Source organism: Ammospiza nelsoni, chromosome 6 (assembly GCF_027579445.1).
Source record: "Ammospiza nelsoni isolate bAmmNel1 chromosome 6, bAmmNel1.pri, whole genome shotgun sequence".
NCBI classification, from domain to species: Eukaryota; Metazoa; Chordata; class Aves; order Passeriformes; family Passerellidae; genus Ammospiza; species Ammospiza nelsoni.
In genome coordinates this window covers 22,236,370-22,258,550 of record NC_080638.1, presented here as the reverse complement: position 1 = coordinate 22,258,550, position 22,181 = coordinate 22,236,370, and positions in this window count along the sequence as shown.

The window sequence follows — 22,181 nt, the reverse complement described above, 5'->3', positions numbered from 1 at the left end:
GGAATGAAGGAAATTTTGTACAGATGGCTTCTAATTCAACTGTACCCTGGATTTTGACAAGAACCATTAATTTTTATTTTTTTAAAGGAGGGAGATTGTGTTGGGTTTGGGGTTTTGTTTGTGATTTTTTTTGGTTGTTTGGTGTTTCTTTTGTGCATGGTTTGGTTTCAGTTTTGTGGTGGGTTTTTCATTTGGCTTTTTTTAATGCTTGAGGAAGTGTAAAAATAATCAAAGCTTAAAAAAATGGCAAGTTTTCTCCACACCAAAACTGGCCAATCCTGAGCAAATGGCTTCAGCCATCAAATTAGTGTGTCAGTTTATTTTCATGAGGCTTCCCACCTTTTGCCTCTTCATGAACGATTTGAAAGAAAATAATTGATTGGAATGCAAATTTTGAATTTTGTAAAGTGAGAATGAAGCATTCTTTAAGCTAATGTGCAGACAAGTGTTACAAAGTGTTCTTTGTATGTTACAAAGAATCTACAAACAGGAAAAGGAGACAAATTAATCAAATTTCACCTAATTTGTGTATTTTTAAACAAAGAACAATATTGTTGACTTGGAAAAGCAGCAACTGCATATTATAGGGAATAATTTTGCCTTACCTCTTGAAATACACAGCTTGTATTCTAAACACATATTGACCTGTACTGTACACTTTTAGTGTTGTTCTGGTCTATTGCATACTGTAATTAGCAGCTATTCTCGTTTTTTAGATTGAATTCTATTGCCTCCAAAAGCTTTTTGAATATGAAATCCCTTACTACACTCTCCAAACAAAAGACTATTAAAACCGTATAAAACAACTGTTGTCTTATGCCCCTTCACTGTAACTCAGTCTTGACCCCTCAGGGTATTTAGCTGCTAAATCAAAGTAGGAAAGTTGTAATTTTGTCCTCATGCTCTCTTGAGATTTGGCCAATCTGCTAAAATTTTCCTGAGAGATGACAACAAATACGAAGGGATTTTTTTAAAATTAGTTCTTTCTGATATGACTGATAGTCATAGAAACATCACAATAGAGAGGATCTAAGTAGAATAGGAATTAAATTAATTTGTTGAACTCAACAATAATTGAAAATTATTTACACTCTATGACATGACAAAGTATGGAGTAGCTATTCATTCTTACTCCTAATGCAATTTTTTTTCCCTCACATAGACCATCAATACTAAAGAATTTTTAGATTGTTTCCCTTACTGCATGTATAGGTACCCAAGGCTTAAGAGATCAAGCAAATTCTTAAGAATCTCAAAGTGACTCAAAGCAGGGAAAAGAAATGTCATCTGAATGTTTAATTTTGGCTGACATTTTTGAATCATGAAATGAATTGTAATTGTTGATATACTTCAATAACTGCTAAAAAGATCTTATTTCTTCAAAGAATTACTTATATAAAAGTCATGATTGAGATGTAATCCTGCAGCTCTTGAGGATCCATAATTCTATGTTAAATTTTATTATTCTTTTTTCACACATTTAGTATTCCTTGAATTTAAAATCAAATAAAAATACATGTCATGTTCTACCAAGAGGACAGTCGTGCATTTCTAGCAAAGATGAATTTCCTGTTGGAAGGAATTTTCTGATATCAGATTTTATGGTTTTAATACATATTAATTTGTATTAATTTTAATTTTAAAATAGATACTTAGTGGTATATTGCAGAGGGGAAAAATAAAGCCCAAACACAATAAAAAAAATTAAATTAATTAGAAATACCTGAGATAATGATTATATTGTTTGTTTGGCTCTTCTATTCTCTTTTTTTTTCTTTTAATTTATTTTCTTTTTCTTATTAATCTAGGTAAAGATTTCTATCAGATATAGAGGAATATAGTCATTAAAAGTTAAGATTTAAAAAAATCCAGCTTCACATCAATACTGATCCTTTCTATTGTGAAATTACTTTTTCCACCTCATTTAATGATAGCAGCTTGGCAACCGTGATGTGCTTCTATTTTATTTTTAACTTCACATCTGATGGATGCATGTGTGAGAGACTTGGCAATTACAAAGGTGTTTTTGTTACTTGCTATGCAGTAGTCTCCTGCGCTTTAGTGTGCAGTAGGATTCTACTATAATATAGAATGGAACTTCTGATAGTTCCAGATGAGCTTTCAGGAGCCAGGCTCGCAGCTGTTTCTGTGCTGGAGATACTTTTGCACTGTGCTACATCTGTGTCTGTAGTCAGCAGTGTCCTTTTAGAAATCATGATTCCAAATCGAGCCCAAACCCTTCCAGGAACTTAGGAGTATTTTTCTCTGCCTATGCAGAGCTTTTTGGCACAGAGCTGGGCATTTTCAGCCATCAGCCAAGTGGAGCAGGCAGCCCAGGCTGGCTGCAGTGACCTTACTAAGGGGTCCTATAAAGGGGGCATAAAGAGAGGAGTGGGGTAAGACCAACGCAGTGTGAATCAAGTTGTCTTCGAGGTCAGCTATTTGGCTTTGTAAGAAACTCTTTCACATTGAGTGCTGGGTGGCTTTGTTTTGTAGGAATGTAGATAGAACAATGTTCTTTGCCACAGAAAAGATGCCAGCTGACAGCAGGTAAATGATTGGCTTGTTTTTGAGAAATACATGCACTCTTCGCTATGGGACCGATAAATAATCTGTTCTGAACACTTATTTTACTGAGAACTAGTAAACCTGAACTTTTGCTTATTTTCATCACTAAAATAAGGCAGAAAAAATTATTAGCTAATCAAGTCACTTTGTTTATAATATAGGGTGAGTTTTGGTAATGTGGAGTCAGAAAGAACAGAAGCTACAATAGCTGAAATTGAGCTTATCTGTGAAGGTAGTGGTGTGTGTGATGGTGTTTGCTCACCACAAGCACAGATTCACGGTTAAGAGAGTAATATGTGCTGTGTCAAACTCGTAGGGCTGTTTGAGTGTTGCAGGCTGATGACTTTATGCAAGATTCTAAAAATTATGAAGAAAAATAGACTGTAACGGAATATAATAAAAAGTGGAAAAGTCATTGCTTTGATAAAGTCAGTTGGCTTTTCTCCCACAGATTTTGTCTACAGCCTGTGTACTATAATTTCCTCACAGTTGCATAGCAACTGGACCCCAAACGTTTTAGTGTTTAGCAATAATTATGATTTTGTTGAAATTGTTTCAACAGAAAAATCCTTCTTTGCCTGCTTTTCCTTCTTCCCTGGTTTTAGCCTGTGTGCCAAGATCATGGCTTTGTCTTTGAGGAAAAACACCTGTCAGGAAATGACCTGGAACAAGCAGCTGTGTATCCCCTTGCTGATAAAGTGGGTCTGTTGTGCTCTGTCTATAAGCAATGGATGTGCTTCCCAAAGGATGAGTGTATGGGCTCCAGTCACTGGCTTAGCTCTCTATGCAGACAAAAATTACCTGTCTAGACCAATTAAAAATTACCTGGACATCTCTGAAGGCTGCTGTTTCAAGTATCAAAGAATTTACATCTCTGACTTCTAAAAAGGAAGACCTTAATAACTGATCATGTTGAAATATAAACCGTCCCTGGAAACAAAAGGTTTCTAGTCTCTGTGTATAATGATGAATTTTAACACAGAAAAAATGCACTGCTTTTATTATGCTATTCTCTAGTTAGATGTTCTAACATAAATTGTTATATTGCAAAGTAATAGTATTTCTCTGAAGTGGATGCAACTTGCATTACACTTGTACTTTAAAAGAAATGGACTCTTAATATAGATGTCAGGATACAGAAAAAAAATCTCTGCCATGGGTTTTGATCTACTCAGACTTCTACTGCTTAAATCCAGCACATATGACACATTTAAACTTTTAACCTGGAAACTTGGCCATACTGCATTTTTCTATTCATTCTCTGCATTGCCTTACAGAAAATGACAGACATCTCAATGGGTCAGATAGAACAATATCTGTACAATTTCCATTCACATCTGTTTAGAAGGGGGTTTTTTTAAGGGAAAAAAGTATTTAAAACTGTTAGGATCATGTTGCAAAAGGGAAAAGTACATATTTACTATAAGTCTTTGCATAACAAAGGGAAAACCAGAATAAAGCACTGTAGCACCACTTATCTGCCTGGCTGTCAGTGATGGATTATTTCTCTGAATTGGGCACTAAATTAAGATACAAGTCCCTATTTTGAGCATTTTATGAATCTCTGCTAGAGGATATAGCAATAATTCCAAGTTGCAAGTTGCAAAATTAAATTCTCCACTACACTCAGAATAAGAAAAGAGTAGGAGGTTTTTTGGTCTACTTCCAGTTAACAAATTGTGCTAAATATCTTTATTGTCTGAAAATTTCTGTTCAATGAAATAAGCAGCAATGAAAGAAAATACTGATTTACTTATTACTGGAGAGCTTTGTATGGCACCTTTGGCATGACTTTAGCAAGAAAATAGATTTCCCTCCTTTGATTAGGAGTGATTTTGATTATTATTGAAAAATACAATAAACAATGCTTAAATCGGTTTGTTCAGCTCTTTCAGTGATTGGAGTTTGAGTAGAAAAAGTGAAGGTGAAAAAGATTTGATAACACATTTCTAGAATCCTTCATATTGTCTTACTCCTTTTAAATAAAAGGCAATATGTAACATTGAGGACAGATACCAAGACTAATTAATCAGTGAGTCTACTAAATGGATTTTGTGGGCTCAGATCTTGCCTTGGACCATCCATTCAGGTTAATTCTGATTGGATAATGGAAAATCACTGGGCTGGATGTCTCTACAACCTGGTTTTGCTTAAGTACTCAACTTCATTTAGACTATTTTGTCTTAAATGTCTAACAAAATAGAACTGCTTACTGTGGTATACAGTAATGTTGCAAAATCAGAGTACAGGGACACTTCTGATCAGTGTCTTCCTGGACAGAGAGTGTTACCTGACACGTATCCATGCAATCATGGTGACTTTCTCCTCCTTGCCCCTGTTTTTGTCCAGTAATGCCTGTTTTCTCTTCTGGATCTGTTAATTCAAATGAAGAATGCATATGAAGTTTAGATACCACATTACAGATTTCTTCACATTTCTGCACATTTTCAGCCCTTTAAATACTTTCTAGTATTTATAATGCTCTTTTCTGTAGATATTCTTTGAGGTGTTAATTTTGGTAATAGGTAAACCAGGAGGCTGTTCTTTCAGATGCTGCCTAATGTTTTTATTGCTACTGAATTAAAATGAAATCCTATAATAATTAAGATCTAAGCATATGTTGTAAAAATAGCAGTATTTTTTGTAGGTATTACTAGACTTGAATGCTTGCCCATGTAATAAATATATTCCTAAATATCTGAAATTAACCCCCTACTGCTATAATTATGGCTTGTATTTGTGTTATGATCGGCATACATCAAAACTTAAATTTCTCAAACACCTACTAAACCATTCTTAAAAATATTTGGATGAGCCACTGTTGAACTCTGGTCCATCATATTCATTTTTTTATCAGACATCAGTAGCAAATTTGCCTAGAGATTTAGAAAATCAAGACACTCTTCTTGGCAAATGATCTTGTGACTTGGAGATAACTGAATTTTCTTGAAACTCGGATCAGTCACATTTTATTCTGAGGCATTAATTTGAACATAAGCAATCACAAACCTCAGGATTCAAAGTTATACAAAATCATAAATGTCAGTAAATATCAGTTGCACTGCCTGTAGTTTATTTTTTTGCTTCTGTATTGGGCAGTCTAGTTTTGAGCTCAAACTGTCCAGTGGTTTTTTTTTAACTATGGACAATGCTTGGGTTTTTCATGTTTTTGTGATCCGTCTCACAATTGTGATCTAACAAAGTCATAAACATTGAATTTTTTAGCTGACAAGCCAAATTGAGAGACTCCTTGTGTACTGTCTAGGGTGGAAAGAGTAATTTGTTTCTCATAACACTACAGATGTGTAACCTTACTGGGGACCCTGAGAGATAAGGAGGAGCTCTTTTCACCTTTGTTTTGGATATCAAGGCAAAGAACCTTAGGTGATGCACAGCTGGTTTATAACATTAAAAACACAATTAAACTGGCTCAGATTTATTTTGAATGGGATGTTATCTGGGTCAGAGTTAACTTTTTATTAAACGCAGTATTTGATGGGAGTTGACAGATGTGCAAGACATTGATGCTGACTACTGTAAATAAATGTTTTGAAATGCAAAAATTTAGCTACAGGTAAAGAAACAACTATATCTGATCAATGATGGTGTATATGGAGAGATATAATAATGCAAGCAGTTGTTACTTTGTGTCTTACTGTGGTAAGAAAGGATTAAATAATATCATGAAAATAAATCTCGATAGATTAATAGAACATGGTTTAACTTGTCTTTAGCTGTTCTAATCATAATTACTTCAACATGAATTACAAAAATTAGAGTACTCCATACCTCCAATCATCTTCATGGCCCTCCTCTGGCCTCACTTCAGCAGGTCCACATCCTTCTGGATGCAGCACTCCAGGTGGGATCTCACCACAACAGAGCAGAGGGGCAGAATCCCCTCCCTCAACCTGCTGTTCACACCTCTGGTACCAAAGCCCAGGACACAGTTTATTTCTTGCCTGTGAGCTCACATTGCTGGGTCATGTAGTTTACAGATGAGTTCATGTTTTCCTAGTATCTTTCTTTAAATGTCCTAAAAATTAAAATATTTTGTTTTCTTTGGTTTTTAGGAAATGTGTAGGAAAAGATATGCATATGAGAAAGGTGTTAAAGTGAAAATAGGAAAAGAACCTGTTTTGGTTACTCACTTCTTGTCTTCAGTTTCTTTAGTCACCAACACTTTTCAGAGGAAATGGGTATTATACAAAAATATAACCCGACAAGAGAGTTACAGTCACATGGTATTTGGAAAGCAGCATATTCTCAGATGACAGCTATACGAAGTAAATGTTATTTGATACTACATATGATTTTATACGTGGGATAGATGTGTAATAAATGCTGGTGGAACAGCTAATCCTGGTACTTTTAACCACAAACTAGAAATCTCTGATGCACATCTTAGAACCAAATTAGACTGAAATGTGCACCATGCACTTGCCTAAGCATCAAAATGTTCAACATGCTGCATTTTAATAAGAGCCCTCCAGGTTAGTTACCATGCAACTTTTAGCAATCTCTGATGAATTAAGATCTGGAAAAATCTAATGTGTAACAGTTGCAATGAATTTTTTAGTTGTAACTTTTAATTGACAGCTAAAATACCTTTCTCATTTGTGAAGTCCAGTACGTGAGTTCCTAGATAGAAGGAGCAGGAAGATCATCTAGATAAATCTCCATACCACAGATGTGGGAATTTGGAAACTCTTGAAATGGTTCCTTAACTCTTACAATGTACTTTGTTTAAATACCTCTCATTGACCCACTAATAAGTAGTTTCAGCTAACAAACCTTTTTGTAATTGTCATCCAAATCTCCTTCAGAATGTATTTTGTTCGGAGTTTTTTTGTTTGGTTGGGTTTTTTGGCAGGTGTGAAGGATATGTGTATTGGTTTTTTGTTTGTTTTTTCTTACTGCTATTTTTTATAAAAAGAGTAGTATATATGATTACTGTCATAACAACCACCATTCTTGGTATGGGGAAACTTCTTGTGTGCGAGTCTTATTGCTTTTCCAACTCTGTTTTATTTATACCAGTGTGATAGAAAAAATTGAGACCCACTGAGACTTCTTTAGGCGTGAGTATGCAAACCAAGTCCCTTAGGCATCCTAAACTTGATACATCCATGAACTAAATTTACCTTTTCTCTGGGACATCACCACTCATAACCTAAAATGGCTTTTTCAGCTGTGCTGGTTTTGGTTGGGGTAGAGTTGATTTCCCTCACAGTGACTGGTATGGGGCTGTGTTTTGGATTTGTGCTGAGCACAGGGTTGGTAATGCAGAGATGTTTTTGTTATTGCTGAGCAGGGCTCACACAGAGCCAAGGCATTTTCTGCTTTCCATGCTGCCATGGTGGTGAGGAAGCTGGGGGTGCAGGGGGGGAGACACAGCTGGGACAAGTGACCCAAAGTGAACAAAGGGATTACATTTGTAACCTTCTTTTCTTTAGTGTAAATCCATTGATAGTATATAAGAACTGACTAGGGACAAAATTGTAATGAATTCCACTTGAAATGTTTTCATGAGTTACCAACTGCAACTTCAGTCTGGATTTCTAGGGAGTTGCAAATATCTTATTTCACCTAGCCATGTTTCTTCGCTTCACTTAGAAAAATGTCTTATAAATGTCAAAAATCAGATGGGACTTGTCCTTGAGAAATCTTTTTCTCTTACTTTTTAGCTTAATTTCCTAAGGAAATTAGGCTTCTGCAATCACACTGTGTGTGTCTGCTCTTCCTGATTAATAACCTCTTTTCAACCAAATTTGACATTGACCAGAGGGATAGAAGTCTCAAATATAATTAAATCCCTGTGCACTGCAGGGAAGTAGGCAGCTAGGTAAATGAAAAGTGCCTTTTATAAGATAAAGACTGAAAATTCAGCACATCCAGAGACACTAGTGAATCCATCCAGGAAAGGTATTACTTATTCCCTGACCTTGGACAAATTTCAGTGAGTGCTCAACATATTATAAGACACCTGAGAATTTGTAGGGTGCTGTTCCAGATGAAACAATGAGGACTTTTGACACGGGCCATGTTTAAGTGAAGTACCTGATGATTTGTTTACTAATTTTTTTCAGACCTGAAGGTAAGCTGAGAGATTTAGTTTCTGATTTTTTTTTCCAAATTTTGTATATGGCCATACCCACAATTCTGTCTCTTGAAACTTATGAGTTTTTTCAAAAGGATAAGTAATGGTTCACAGACTACTTCCAAAAGCCTGTTGACAATACTAAACAAGTATTTTAGAAAGCTAAACCAATACATGTATGTATCATTGATCTAATTTTTCAGAATTTTTTTCTAATCTTACATTTTATTCTCAATTAAAATTAATTTTCTTACTATATGACTGCTTAAAGACTACAGTTATTCCATTTGCTTCATGTGGTTTGTTGTATACCTCTTAACTAACAGATGGGAAAAAACACACTTTTGCTTTTCTGTTTATTGCTCTTCTGTGTCTTTGTTCTGCACACACAATCCTTTTTATTTTTCCTTTCACAGAAAACTGCATGTCTGTTTGCTATAGAATTTCTGACTTTCAGACTAATAATGAATCTCTAGAGACGTAACTGCTCATCATGATGATATGGTGTATTTAATACAGTCTCTTTCATCAACTGCAAGCTCTCCAGTGTTCCTTTTACATTTCATACTATGTTCCCCTACTGAAACATAGCTTGAGGCAGAAGGTGAATAAGTAACTTCTGATATTGTACAGAATCAACCATAGGTATTCAAATATTTCCCAGAGACTACTTTTATTTTTTCCTTCTAAACCTTGAAACTTCTGTAAGGCTTTATGGATAGTCTGAATTCTGTTTTCTCTATTTTATAAGGGTTTATAATTGCAACTGTCTCTTGGATCAGTAGAGAGATTTAAGTAATGCTTTTCTTATTCATTTATATTTGACTGATTCTTTTTAGAACACCTCCGTGCAACAAAAGAATGGGAAAAAAAGGAAAACAAAACAAACCCCTTTTGGCTCAGAGTTTTGTTTTTGTTTTGGGTTCTTTTCTATACAACCTGTACAGCTCCTCTAATACTCTTTCTGGTTTTATTTTTTTAATGACAGAAACTAAAATGTACATAAAAATATACTTTTTTCCTTCTTTGTTATTGTTAATATTTTACCAAAAACATAATTGCAGAAAAATGTAATTATTTACTTTGTATGCTTTTCTCTTTAATTGATTGTCTGAAGAAAGTGATCTGCATAGCAAAAGGGCAGATGGAGCTGGAAAATTAGTCTTCAGAGCATGGCTACTAGTGCAAGCTGCAGATCAGAATCACATTGTCAAATTCTCCCCAAGTGTCCCTTCTTGCTTTACTTTAGTCTGCTGAAAGAAGCCTGATTCAGAAATAAGGAATTCTGGCCCAGTGAGTTTGCATGAGCAGAAACACAGCCTTTGATTTCATCTACCTACTTACGTGTTTTGGATAAATATTTTTTTCCATCTCATCAAATTACACTGAGTTTTGCTTAAGAAAATTCTTTACTTTATCACACCACTATTAATTACAGTACAAGAGCACACATGGGAAAGCTGCTTAGCTTTTCCAATTTTTCCATAAAAGTTCACAGCATTAGAAAACATTTGTGTGCATAGGTAAAAAACCGGTTCCAACTGGCAATCAGAATAAATTCCTCAACTCTTCTAATTATACTAAGTCCCTTCCTCTAATAAAGGAATGCAGCAGGAAGGTAAAACTTCTTTTCACTGTTTATTCTGGAGGATAAATAACTTGCTTTCCTGTCATTCCAGTTTTAGAGTGCATATATTATAATTTGTAGGTTATCACTGAGGTTCTTCATGGATTGTCACACAGGGAATGGATGGTCCTGGACTTCAAGGGTCTTGGGCAAGATAATTCTCTGCTAGAGTTTTTATCGTGGCATCTGTAACATGACCAAGATATGTCAGAAGTGGTAGGGATGCTTGAAGTGTTCAGCTTTAGTTCCATTTTGCCACAGGTAAACACGTCATGCACTACTTTTCAGAACTGAAAACAGCTCAATTATTGCTGAGGAATGTTAAGAGCTTCAACTGATAGCACTCACTCACCAAAAGACTAGAAGGCATGAATTTGTCAGTTTTCCAAAGTGAAACATTGTAATTCAGATTGACAAGTATGCTTAGTTAAGGTTTAGCCAAGCACTAAAGATGTTCTTTAGATTTTCTGACAACAGAATTGTTCATTGCAAAATCAGCAGTTTTCTACTTTTTTTTCACCTTTAAAAAATAAATTTCTCACATACTATTGACAGCAAATTTCCAGGCAGCACTTGAATATTTTTATTGTGCTTATTTAATAGCAAGATAGAGAGCTGAACATGGTGAAGATCTAACTATTAATTTAGAGTACATGAAAATCCTAGTAGGTATCTTATCCAACCTGTTCTTGGGCTTTTCATTGTTAGTAATTCTTAAGTGTCAATCTTTTCCACTGTCTGCCTGAAGCAAGAGTTATTCAAGGACTGATTTAGTATTTGTTTGAAACATTCAACAGGAGGTGAATACATGGAACTGTATCCTCTACAAATCATAACCAGATAATTGACTCAGGGTTTTTTTTTTGTCCTAAACCCTATGAAATCTATAACTTTAGCAAATTTTGTCACCAGCTTCCCTGTTTTGCTTCCTATTTTAACATAGATAAGTACTTTGACATGCTACACTTGATTCCTCAGACCAACTTGTTGCTAAACCATAATTAGTGCTTTCAACCAACCTTTTATGTGCATCCATTTAAGAAACAGAATGCTTTTATTGAGAACACTTTTTAAAAGTTCCAGTATATTGTGTCTGTAAAATTGACAGCAAAAAGAGACCATGGGTAATTTGTCACAGGTCATAGTTGTTTAAGGGTGACTTATAATAGCTATTTTTTATTTCCCTACTGCCAATTACAAGACTTGCAGTCCAGTAATCACATTGTAAAGCCTGAGAATCTAAACAGATCTCAGAAGAGGATGGGAAATGGGGGAAAGTTATAAGCCTGATGCCTCTACTCCATTCCTCCTGCTGAAATTCCCTTATTGGTAGTTAAGAGCACCAGATGTTGTGAAATCTCCTGTTTGGTACTCGTTGACTGTTTTGCTCTGCACCCTGGGTGAAATTCAGGTCAGCCTGTTTAGTCCATCTGACTGCTCAGCTAGAAAAACAGTTGAATATGCTTAGGATGTCCAAGAAATCTAAGACTGAGGCCCCAAGTGATATTTGTAGCTTAAAAAAAAATTTCTATTTTGTTAATTTAGGAGGGGTTGCTAATGAAATTCAACTATGATAGGAATTAGAAAATACAGTTCAGGAACTATCAGTTAAATATCAACCAAGTTTATCTGTTAGTACAATGAAGTGTTTAGATTCTGTAAGTAATATACAGTAAATACACAGAAGAATTATTTAGCAATAAAATAAAACCTCACATCATCTAGCCCCTTTTGCAGCATTTTCAGAGATGCCTGAGGTCCATCTGTGCAATGAAATCAATCTAAAACCTCTCAGGTCTCCACAGCTGACAAGTCCTAACCACTCTCCACGTGTGTACCTAAGCACACCGACCAAAGTCAAGGCAATACTGACTGATTACAGACCAGAAGCACACAAATAGTAAGAAACAGCTCTAATTTTTCTATTTCTGAAGATCCTGCTAGACAATTCCCTCTGCAAGGGATGCTCTGTATACCTCCAGGTTATCAGTAGGACAGAAACCTGAGCTTCCTTTCAAAAAACAGAAACAAAAGAGTGTAAAGATAAATAAACTATGTGTACTAATAATGAAAAACGTCGGGTTTTGTAGTTGAGTTTCTCATATTCTGTTGCAGTTCCTGAGCCTGGGTGCTGCCTGGACTTCTGAGAAATGCAGAAAAGGATGAACCACTCCTGTGTATGGTCTGCACAGTGTACTGCTGCCAGTATAAATCCTCTACAAATCCTTGTGTCACCAACTGAAATCTGCAGCAGTAGAGGCAGGAAACATTATAACCCTCTGCAGACTATGTCTTGGTAGATATCTGGACAGAATGAGATTCCGGTGTTTATTCCAGAGTATTACATGTCTTTATTCTTGTTCCTAGTGACAAGGACTTCTCTGCAGCTTTGGGACTAGACTGGAGAACTGGAGGAGAAGGAACTGCACTGAGTGTGATACATCCCTGTGGTTTGATGTTTCCCTGATGTGCTTTTCAGATTCTTCTGGAGTGGCATCTAGCCTGGTGCCTTTGCATGCTCCTCTTGGGAGTTTGTTACTTCTCAGCACAGCCACGTGCTCTGACAAGCATGTTGCTAAATGTGCTGCCATCCCCCCAGGCAACCCTCTTCCCTGGCTTTTCCCTCTGCCACAGCCTCTCCTTGTAGAAGGGAGCATACATGTTGGAGGTTTACAGAAAAGGGTGAGGAGAAGGTGGTTCTGAAAGCAATAGTGAAGCTGGACTGAAGACTCTAAAAAGCACTTTGAGCCACATTACTAACCTTTGGTATGCAGCCATCTATTTCTTCTTTCACACAGCTTGAAGGGATTATCCTTTACTTTTCTGTCAGTGGGTCCTTGCCATTTTACAATTTGCTCTTCAGTTTATTCTGCTGCTGTAAAGTTGTTTTACATTATCCTTGAAGCCATTCTCTCCCCAAAGGGTTACTTGAGTTTAAATTTGCCTCCAAGAGGCTTATGTTATTTTATGTGTGTTTTGACTCTTTCAAGGGCTGTCTTTATTTCCCTTGAAGCCACCCCTGAGCCTCGGGGAGAAGCCCTTGTCTTCTAATGGACGCTTTGACTTCCAACTGCTTGTACGCATTGGTGAGATAGTCAGTGAAATTGGATTTTAATGCATGTGTGGGGACAAGGTGGCAGAATTCATCCATTACAGCAACTTAATGTCTTGTGAGTTTCAGAGAAACAGAATATTCCTTTCTCTCTGATTCAGCGCTGCACCATCTGCTGTGTGTAGGTAACTTAGCTGTGAAACTTCTTGGGGTTACAAATGATAACATAGCCATAAGGGTGTGGAGCAGGAGGGCAGCACAGGCCATCCTTCAGGAAAGATGCCTTAAAAGTCAAGACAAATGTCACAATGCAGCACTTTCAATGGCACGTCCACCTTCTAATTTAAAAACCTTGGTTTGAATCATACTACCATATCTTCTTGAGCCACTTGATGGGAAAATATCTGAGTCAGTGTTTTTTACAAGTTAGAGGATTGCCTTTCTTGGGTTACATGGGGCAGCACTCAAAGTGGCTTCTGAAATATATGTGTAACATGAAACCAGAAGCTTGTAGGGAAAAGTTCACTGGAAACGCACATGAATAAATTTTATAGCCTAAGAAACTATGCTTGCATTTTGAAACAAATTGTTTGGCATTTCTCATGCTCAGTATACTGTTAAATATATTAACAAGGTGATTTTCCAACCTGCAGTTTTGACTCCTCAGCAACGTCTTGTTATCATGCAAAATTATAATGACTATTTTTGGAAGCCCAACAGCAAACAATCTAAAGGTTTAACATATGTGTCACATGATAAATTTAATGCACCATAGCTTTCCCTAGTGTCAATGACACAAAAGTCCATGCAGACTATTCTTAGAAGCCGGACACAATGTTATTCAGAATAGAGATGTAGTATTAAAATGTTGATTAAAAAACCCTCACTTCCTCTTTGAGAAGCATGTTTCATAATGAATATCTGTGGTGACACCATTTATAGCAAACTCACTCTTTTGCACCTCTTATCACCTTGAAAATCAAAGCATGGATGCAATTCGAGATGAGCAAGGGAGAAAATCCTTGACTGTATATTTTCATTTTCTCGTGCTCATTTAAAAAAAAAAAAAAAGAAGATAAAAATTGAAAAAATGCCCCCAGGTTGGATTTGGATGCCTGGGAGGTGATTTGCTGTAGTGCATTAATCTCTTCAATGTGACTGTAGGCTATGGGCCTGAGACAAATTGAGTCAGTCAGGCTTTATCTCTTCATTTCTGTACTCACTTGTCAAGAAAACCTTGAAATAATAACAGAAAGAAGGCGGAATTGTTTGCAAAGGCATCAGAGGTAAAAGTCCAGATCAGCATCTCTTCTTAAGGCTAGAACAAAACTATATTCCGTTCAGCTAGGACACAAACACTGTTCAAATGGGCATCAGCATATTTCAAAAGCTTAGTTTCTGAAAACATAAGAAGTTATGTGTGCAGATTTTGCATTAAGATTCTGGTGTTGTACTAGAGAAGAATATTATGGAACAAAGGTTAAAAGCTCAGTCCAGAGATGCAGTAGCATTTTCGTTGTTCCACAAGCAAATTCCCATAATACACAGTCCTCTGTCAGAGAGATTGCCAGGATAGGGAATCTGGAAGACTGATTTATAAAAAAAACTACAAAGATACAAAGAAAGCAAGGGTCTGTTTGTATGAAACAAATTGAATGTGAATCTGAGCAGTCTGAAGACTACTCATAGTGTTGCTGACATCCACCTGCTGCATACTTGCAGCTACTGAGTGTTTGAGAATTAGATAGGATTAAATGCTGTACCGGTGCCCCAGAAGATGCAGATCTTAAATTAAAGCTTCAGAAAGGGGACTTTCAAGTGTAATTGGGGAAGTGTAGGTTATCATCCATATCTGAGGTAATCTTCCTTGCACAGGCTACTAACATCCTTTGAGAACAAGGAAAAGAGAATTAAATACTTGGTTTCAAGAATAAAATAGTTGTAGCTAAGGAACAATATCAGGGAGAGAAATGTGCGTATGGCTTATTTCCAGAAATAGCTACATCTCTCCAGCTGATAGAATCTGAGAGGTGGCTGACAAGTCTCTGGCAGAGTAAGAAGCAGACATTTACAAAGTCATTGATCCTCATTGTCATCTCTGCTCAATTTGTCTTTATCTCCAGGCTTACTCCATTGGCGTCAAGCAATTTTTTTTCAATTTTTTAGCACAAATGAGTTTTCTTCTGAAGTAACTGTTTCAGTAAAGCTGGTTTTTTTTTTTCCCATGTACCACTCAAATTCTGAGTGCAGGAGTGCAGGAGTTGCTTTTCCTTCTACAGTGTATCTGAATAGGTTCAGTCAGTCTTCTCATGCCCTTGACAGTTTTCAGTGCAATTTGCCTTTGACTTCATGCAATAGAGCTCTAGGGAATGCTATTGCAAAACACTACTTAATCATTCCTTTAATTGTCAAGATGCATTGATATATGTGCCTAGTACATAAAACACACAAGAAATTGTAGAAAACATCCCATGAGATCCTGAACACTCTCTAACATATCCTGAATGCTCTCAACTCCGCTTCACTTCATCTGTATCAAATATCTGAGACTATAAAGAAAGTCCAAAAGCTGGGGCCTACTCTCTATTTCAGAGGAATTTCTCCACAGAAATAGTGATTAAACATTGGAATGGACTGGCCAAGAAAGTGGTATGGCCATCCTGGGAGGTGTTTTAGATAACCACTGTGGCACTCAGTGCCACGGCCTTATTGACAGGGTAGTGCTCAGTCATAGACTGGGCTCAATCTCAGAGGTCTTTTCCAACCTAACTGATTCCATGCCTGTAAATGAAGATGATATCTCTCTTAAGACCAATTTATATAATTAGAATAATTAGACAACATTTTCAGCAAAAATACATTGCTTAGGCCTGAAACAGAAGAAAGAGATTTCTAAACACATACTTTAAAAAAATTGCTCGGTTTTGACTGTATTTCAGAGTAAGTCTCTGGGAAAAAAAAGTTTGATGTGTAGGGGCCAGAAAGTGAGTGGGGAGAAAAGTAGGGACTTATTAATTAAATTTTGCAAAGGAAAGTAGATAACAATCTATATTATGCAAAATAAGAAGTTTTGAAGAGGACATGAAGACTCTGATTTACCAAATTCCAATTTTTTCTAGGTATGAAAAAAACCCCCACAGAAATGGATAAGTTGTTTTATTTTGTAGAATCTTCTTTTTCAGTAGTTTAACAGGCTCTTCTTTTGGTTCCAGACTAAAAATATGGTGGAATATGAATTTCATAGGATATGTTCCTTCATTAAAAGCATGTGGTCCTGTGCAGATTTTCTGTGAGAATTATTATTCTTGTATGAAAAAGGTACTCATCTCCACATTTACAGCAAGAGTATTTTTCACTGGATGAAGTGTGGCACTCTAAGATTTTTAGGGTGCTAATTGTTCTGCAATTGAGAATATTTATTGTAGTACTATAGAGGTTTATACATTTTCTGTTCTTTGTACCAGAAAAACCTATATTAATTTAGTGTGCTTAGAGCATGAGGACTTTTGGAATCAATTTAGTGAGGCTTCAGGGCTGTTTGAAGAGCAAGAAGTTTCTTGTATTACAACATGTAGTTATTTAATGACATTCTGTATAGCTTCTGGGAGAGGATGGGCTGTGGCAATAGATGTACATTTGGTGATGGGTGGAGGTGTCATCTTCTACTTAAACATTTCTTCACATGGTGTTTCACACCTTTTTCTGAAATTCTTTTCTATGTGAGTAATTCTGATGTATATAAACCTTTTTTGTTGCTAAGGGGAGCACTATGAGTGATCTGCTGTATATAAAGGCTTCTGAGGAGCCTGTATATGTGCTGGCCTTTGGTTTTCCATTTATCTCACTTGTAGGTTACACTGCTGATGTTGCTGTAGGGAAATGATGCTGTTGCAAGAGTGTTGCAGTGACAGTGTGATGGAGAATGGTTATTATTGAATTTGTGGTAAAAATCAATAAGGGAGTCCAGATTTCCAATTGAGATAATAAAGATGCCATCTATAAATCTTAGGCACAGTGTCAACACAGTGATACAATTATTCAACAGCTCTTTGTCATTGTAGTTCTTGAAAAGCTTGTCATAATACAGGAGTGGAGAGAAGCTATCAAAAGAGAAGGATGTCTCAGTTAAGTTTTGCAGATATCTGTGGACTGAGTTCTCTTCTGTAATTCCACTGATGGTCTGTATGATGGAATAGAGAGAAAGGATGACCTCTATTTGCTACAGATGGGAATGGTATTAAACTATTAAGATCTCTAAGACTCTTTTACTGGATTAGAATCAAAAGTACACTAATGGAATTGGGAAAATGACTGGAAAAAGCAGAATTAATTTAATAGGAGCAAGTGCAAGGTTAAGGAAGAAAAATGTTTTGCACAAAAACAAGATGAAGAAAAAGCTGGTTAGGGAACAGAAAATGTAAGAAGCATAGTGGCTCCCAGTATTGTGGTGTTGCAAAAAGTGGAAACACTGCTCAGAATAAATTTCTTCCATTTAACAAGAAGCATTGCAGACAGCTATATATGCATTTTAAAATCTGATTGTATAATTTCAATAAACAATGAAATACTGTTACATTAAATGTGTGATACATTTTGCAATTCATGCATCCAACATAGGAATTTGGGATCAAGCTGTCATTTTGCCTCATTTTGTGAATATGTTATCTATAAAATAAATTTTATTGATGGGTAGTTCTCAACACATAATTTTAAGATGTATACTTTTAAACATCAATTCTTTGAATGGTGGTTTACATAATATAACTCTTGACCTTCTATTCTTGTGGAGTAAAACTATAAGTGCAATCAAACTACAATAATTGTGTACTGAAAACTTCAAGGCTTCAAATCATCCCCCATTTCTCACAACAGAATATAGATTGCACTAACTGTTCATGTAAAATTACTGATAAATCATTAAAGCTCATTCACCTAAAGAATAATTATGAGAAATAAGTAGATGATGTATCAGAAATTTATGGCAGTAAATAGATTTTTCAGGTGCATTATGCAATTTTTTGGCATGTTCAATAACTTTACAAAACATTCATCACCATTAAAAAAAATTGTATTTACACACATACGTACTTTGTCGCTTATTACATCATAATTGCTTCAGAATTTCTCTGTTGCTGAAATCTGTGACGATGTTCACAGGGGTTCTTGGATGAGCGAAGAGATGAGGATCTGACTCCATGTTTCAGAAGGTTTGATTTATTATTTTATTACATATATTACATTAAAACTATACTAAAAGAATAGAAGAAAGGATTTCATCAGAAGTCTAGCTAAGAATAGAATAGCAAAGAATGATAACAAAGGTTTGTGGCTCAGCCCTCTGTCCGAGCCCACTCGACTGTGATTGGCCATTAATTACAAACATCCAACATGGGCCAATCAAAGATCCACATGTTGCATTCCACAGCAGCAGATAATCAATGTTTACATTTTGTTCCTGAGGCCTCTCAGCTTCTCAGGAGGAAAAATCCTAAGAAAAGTATTTTTCCATAAAAGATGTCTGCGACAGAAATCTTTATTTTCTTCCATGTTAGATAAATCCTTGCAGATAAGAAGTTCTAGCATAAACTGCATCATAACTCAATGCAGAGAACAGCATGTTTTTTGTCATGAAACAGATGTGTTTTCAAATGTTTGAAATGGGGAAAAATATGGAAATAATTCTTAAGATTTTAATTTTTTTAAACATTTGTTTGTACAGGATGTATAGTGGTGCACTCTAAACTCTTACCACCTCCCTGTCCATAAGATCTTTTGATCAACATTGACTCTTGACTGTGTGAAGCCCTTTGCCTCAAAAAAAATTCTTATTTGTTGAACACTCAACAAATCTCTTTCCACTCTTGCTGCGGAAAGAGATTTCTGGCTGGTAGACAGTGATGGATCCTCGCTACTCTGTGCTGGAGCAGCCTTACCCTGAGTCCTGGGTGTAGTTTTGGACACCACAATATAAGAAGGATATAAAGGTTTTAACATCCAAACGAGGGCCATGAGGATGGTGAAGGGCCTTGAGGGGAGACTGTGTGAGGAGCAGCTGAGGTCACTTGTTCTGTCCAGTGTGGAGTAGAGGGGACTGAGGGGAGACCTCAGTGCAGTAACAACTTCTCCTGAGGGGAAGAGGAGGGGCAGGCACTCATCTCTTCTCTCTGGTGCCCAGTGACAGGAGCCAAGGGAATGGCCTGAGGCTGTGTCAGGGCGGGTTTAGGTTGGATAGTAGAAAAAGGTTCCTCACCCAGAGGTGGCTGGGCACTGAACAGGCTCCCCAGGGAAGTGGCTACAGCACCAAACCTGACAGAGCTCAAGAAGCGTTTGGAAAATGCCCTCAGACACAGGGTGTGACTCCTGAGGTGTCCTCTGCAGGGCTAAGAGTTGAACTTCATGGTCCTTGTGGGTCCTTTCCAACTCAGGATATTCTGTGATTCTAGATGTGAACTTTCCTTAAAGCTAGACAGGGTTTTCCAAAGACAGATAGCAGAATCTCTCTGCAGGAAGGATCAGAATGATCAGGGGATCTACTTGTATGTATGTTTTCTATGAGGTGGTTCTTTGTTCAGCAAGATAATTGCAACCCCATGCCATTTCAGTCCTTCTATTCACTCACAGCATGCAGGAGTTAGGATGGATATAAAGTTCAATGCTATAAGTGAAAGTAGAAACAGATTTAAAAATTTCCATGAATAATCAAAAGCTTGAAAGTAAAAGAAAATTTCCAGCCATCAATCAGTTGCCTCTAGTGGTAGAAAACTGACTTGAGAGCTTTGAATTCTTTCTCCCTTTTCTCTATACCTGTGTATCTAATTGCATTTGGTTCTTCCATGGTCAGAGAAAACAAGATAAGAGATTTTCAAATTCCTACTTTAAAAAAATTTCTAACAGCAGCAAAAATGCAGATTCTCATGACTCCTAATTAAGATGATTTGAGTTAACAGTGGTGGTATCATTTTAATCTACCAGGTACACGGTGTTTTGTGTTTCAGTCATTACAATGCAAAATATAAAACTAATGCATTATTCTGTCACTATACTTCTACAATTCAGCTGTGAGGGTTTGTTTTATGTGCTGCTTTTCCTGATGATACCATATATTTATCTTCACCAGATGCTTTATAGCCAGATTGCTTCATTAACTTTTTCCTAACTAATTTCAGCATTCTCTTTTGATGCAAATCTGCGTATAACATCAGGTACTTATTTAAAGACCCATTAAAAGGCTCTCATATACATCTAAAGAAAAATAAATGGGAGTAAGTAAGAGAAAAGAAAGGGAAGGTAGCAATATTTGATAATTCATAGCAAGTATTGTCTTTTTAAAGAAATGTTAGGGCCTTGTTGAAAACAAACAAAAAGCCACAAAACAAACCCCCATCAAAGCCAAAACAAACAAAAAGCCCCAACCAAGCAAAAAACAATAATATGAAGCAAAAAAATAGATCACAAACAAATATTTTCACCAAATACCAGTAGATTTGCACTGCTTTGCAGCTCACAAAATGGCTACTACAGAGACTAGACCATTCTATTCTTAAAAAAGCCAAATTCTTTGTTTCATGTCCTTGGTATCTAAGGATAGTCAACAGGGGGGAGACTGCAAGAAACTCCCCTGTTTATTCTGAGTCCAGATAAGTGGATCAGAAAGTTATAGACAAATAACACTGCTAATGAATCCACTGTTTGAGTATATGATAACAATTACTTGTAATTTTCTTTGCAGTGAAAGCAGATGAAAGGAGAGATAAATCACTGTGTTTTCTGTACTTTGTGTTTTCTGTACTCTGTGTTAAAACATGTAATGCTTAACCAGTAGTAATTTATTGCATTAGAATCCACTTTTGCCTTTCACTCCGCCATTTATTTCCCTGTATAGAGACATATTATCTCCTAAATTAAGTGTAGGGTTGAAAACCTGAGGAGGTTTGGATACTGTCCTTCATGAAACCAAAAGACAGTAAGACCCAACTGATGAAGACTTTTCACCCAGACAAGCGTTACCACTAGTTCTGCTACTCGCTTTCTGCTCTAACCTTACTTTCAAGATTCTTATTTCCATTATCATTCATCTTAATGAATTACACGCAATAATTTTTATATCCTTGTAAGTACTTCTGAAATTTTGTAAAATATCTTTGACTACTTAAGTTATCACAGGATAGTTTAATTGAACTTCAAATCCCAGTGACCCAGTAATTTGCATTTTTTAAGACTTTTTTCTAATTCTGTATTTATTTTTTTTCTGGTTTGAATGGGAAAAAATTATACCTCTAACTTATTCTAAAACTGAAAAATTTACTTCCTTCCATTACCCTTTACTTTATCTTAAATATGTCAGATAGGAAATATTTTCTTCTCTTACTTCTGTTTGATGTTCAATTCATTTGTTCAAGCTCAGGTTGGTCTCTTAATGTTAGTAGTTTATGCTATCCATTATTATGTGAATTTTTATGGTCTAAAATACTGGTGACACTTAAGGACAACAGCAATTCCATTCTCATATTGGATATATTTTACCCAGAAATATTTTATTCATGTTGGAATTTGTGTTATAGATTTGAACAAAGTCTTAGCATTTTAGGTTACCTACTCACAATTTTGTATTTCAAGTTATTGTTACAAAGCCTTTAGTTGGACACATTTCATGCAAATGCATTAGTGTATACAATATAATTACATTGAGGGGGAAAAATTTAACCTAAAAAAGCAATTCAGTTTTATTGAATAAAGGTGGACTCCTCCATAGCTGTTAATGGTATAAATCTATCTCAGAAATGAGACCAGTTTTCAAGCTGCATATTAAAGTGCCATCAACTTCAGAACTTCCT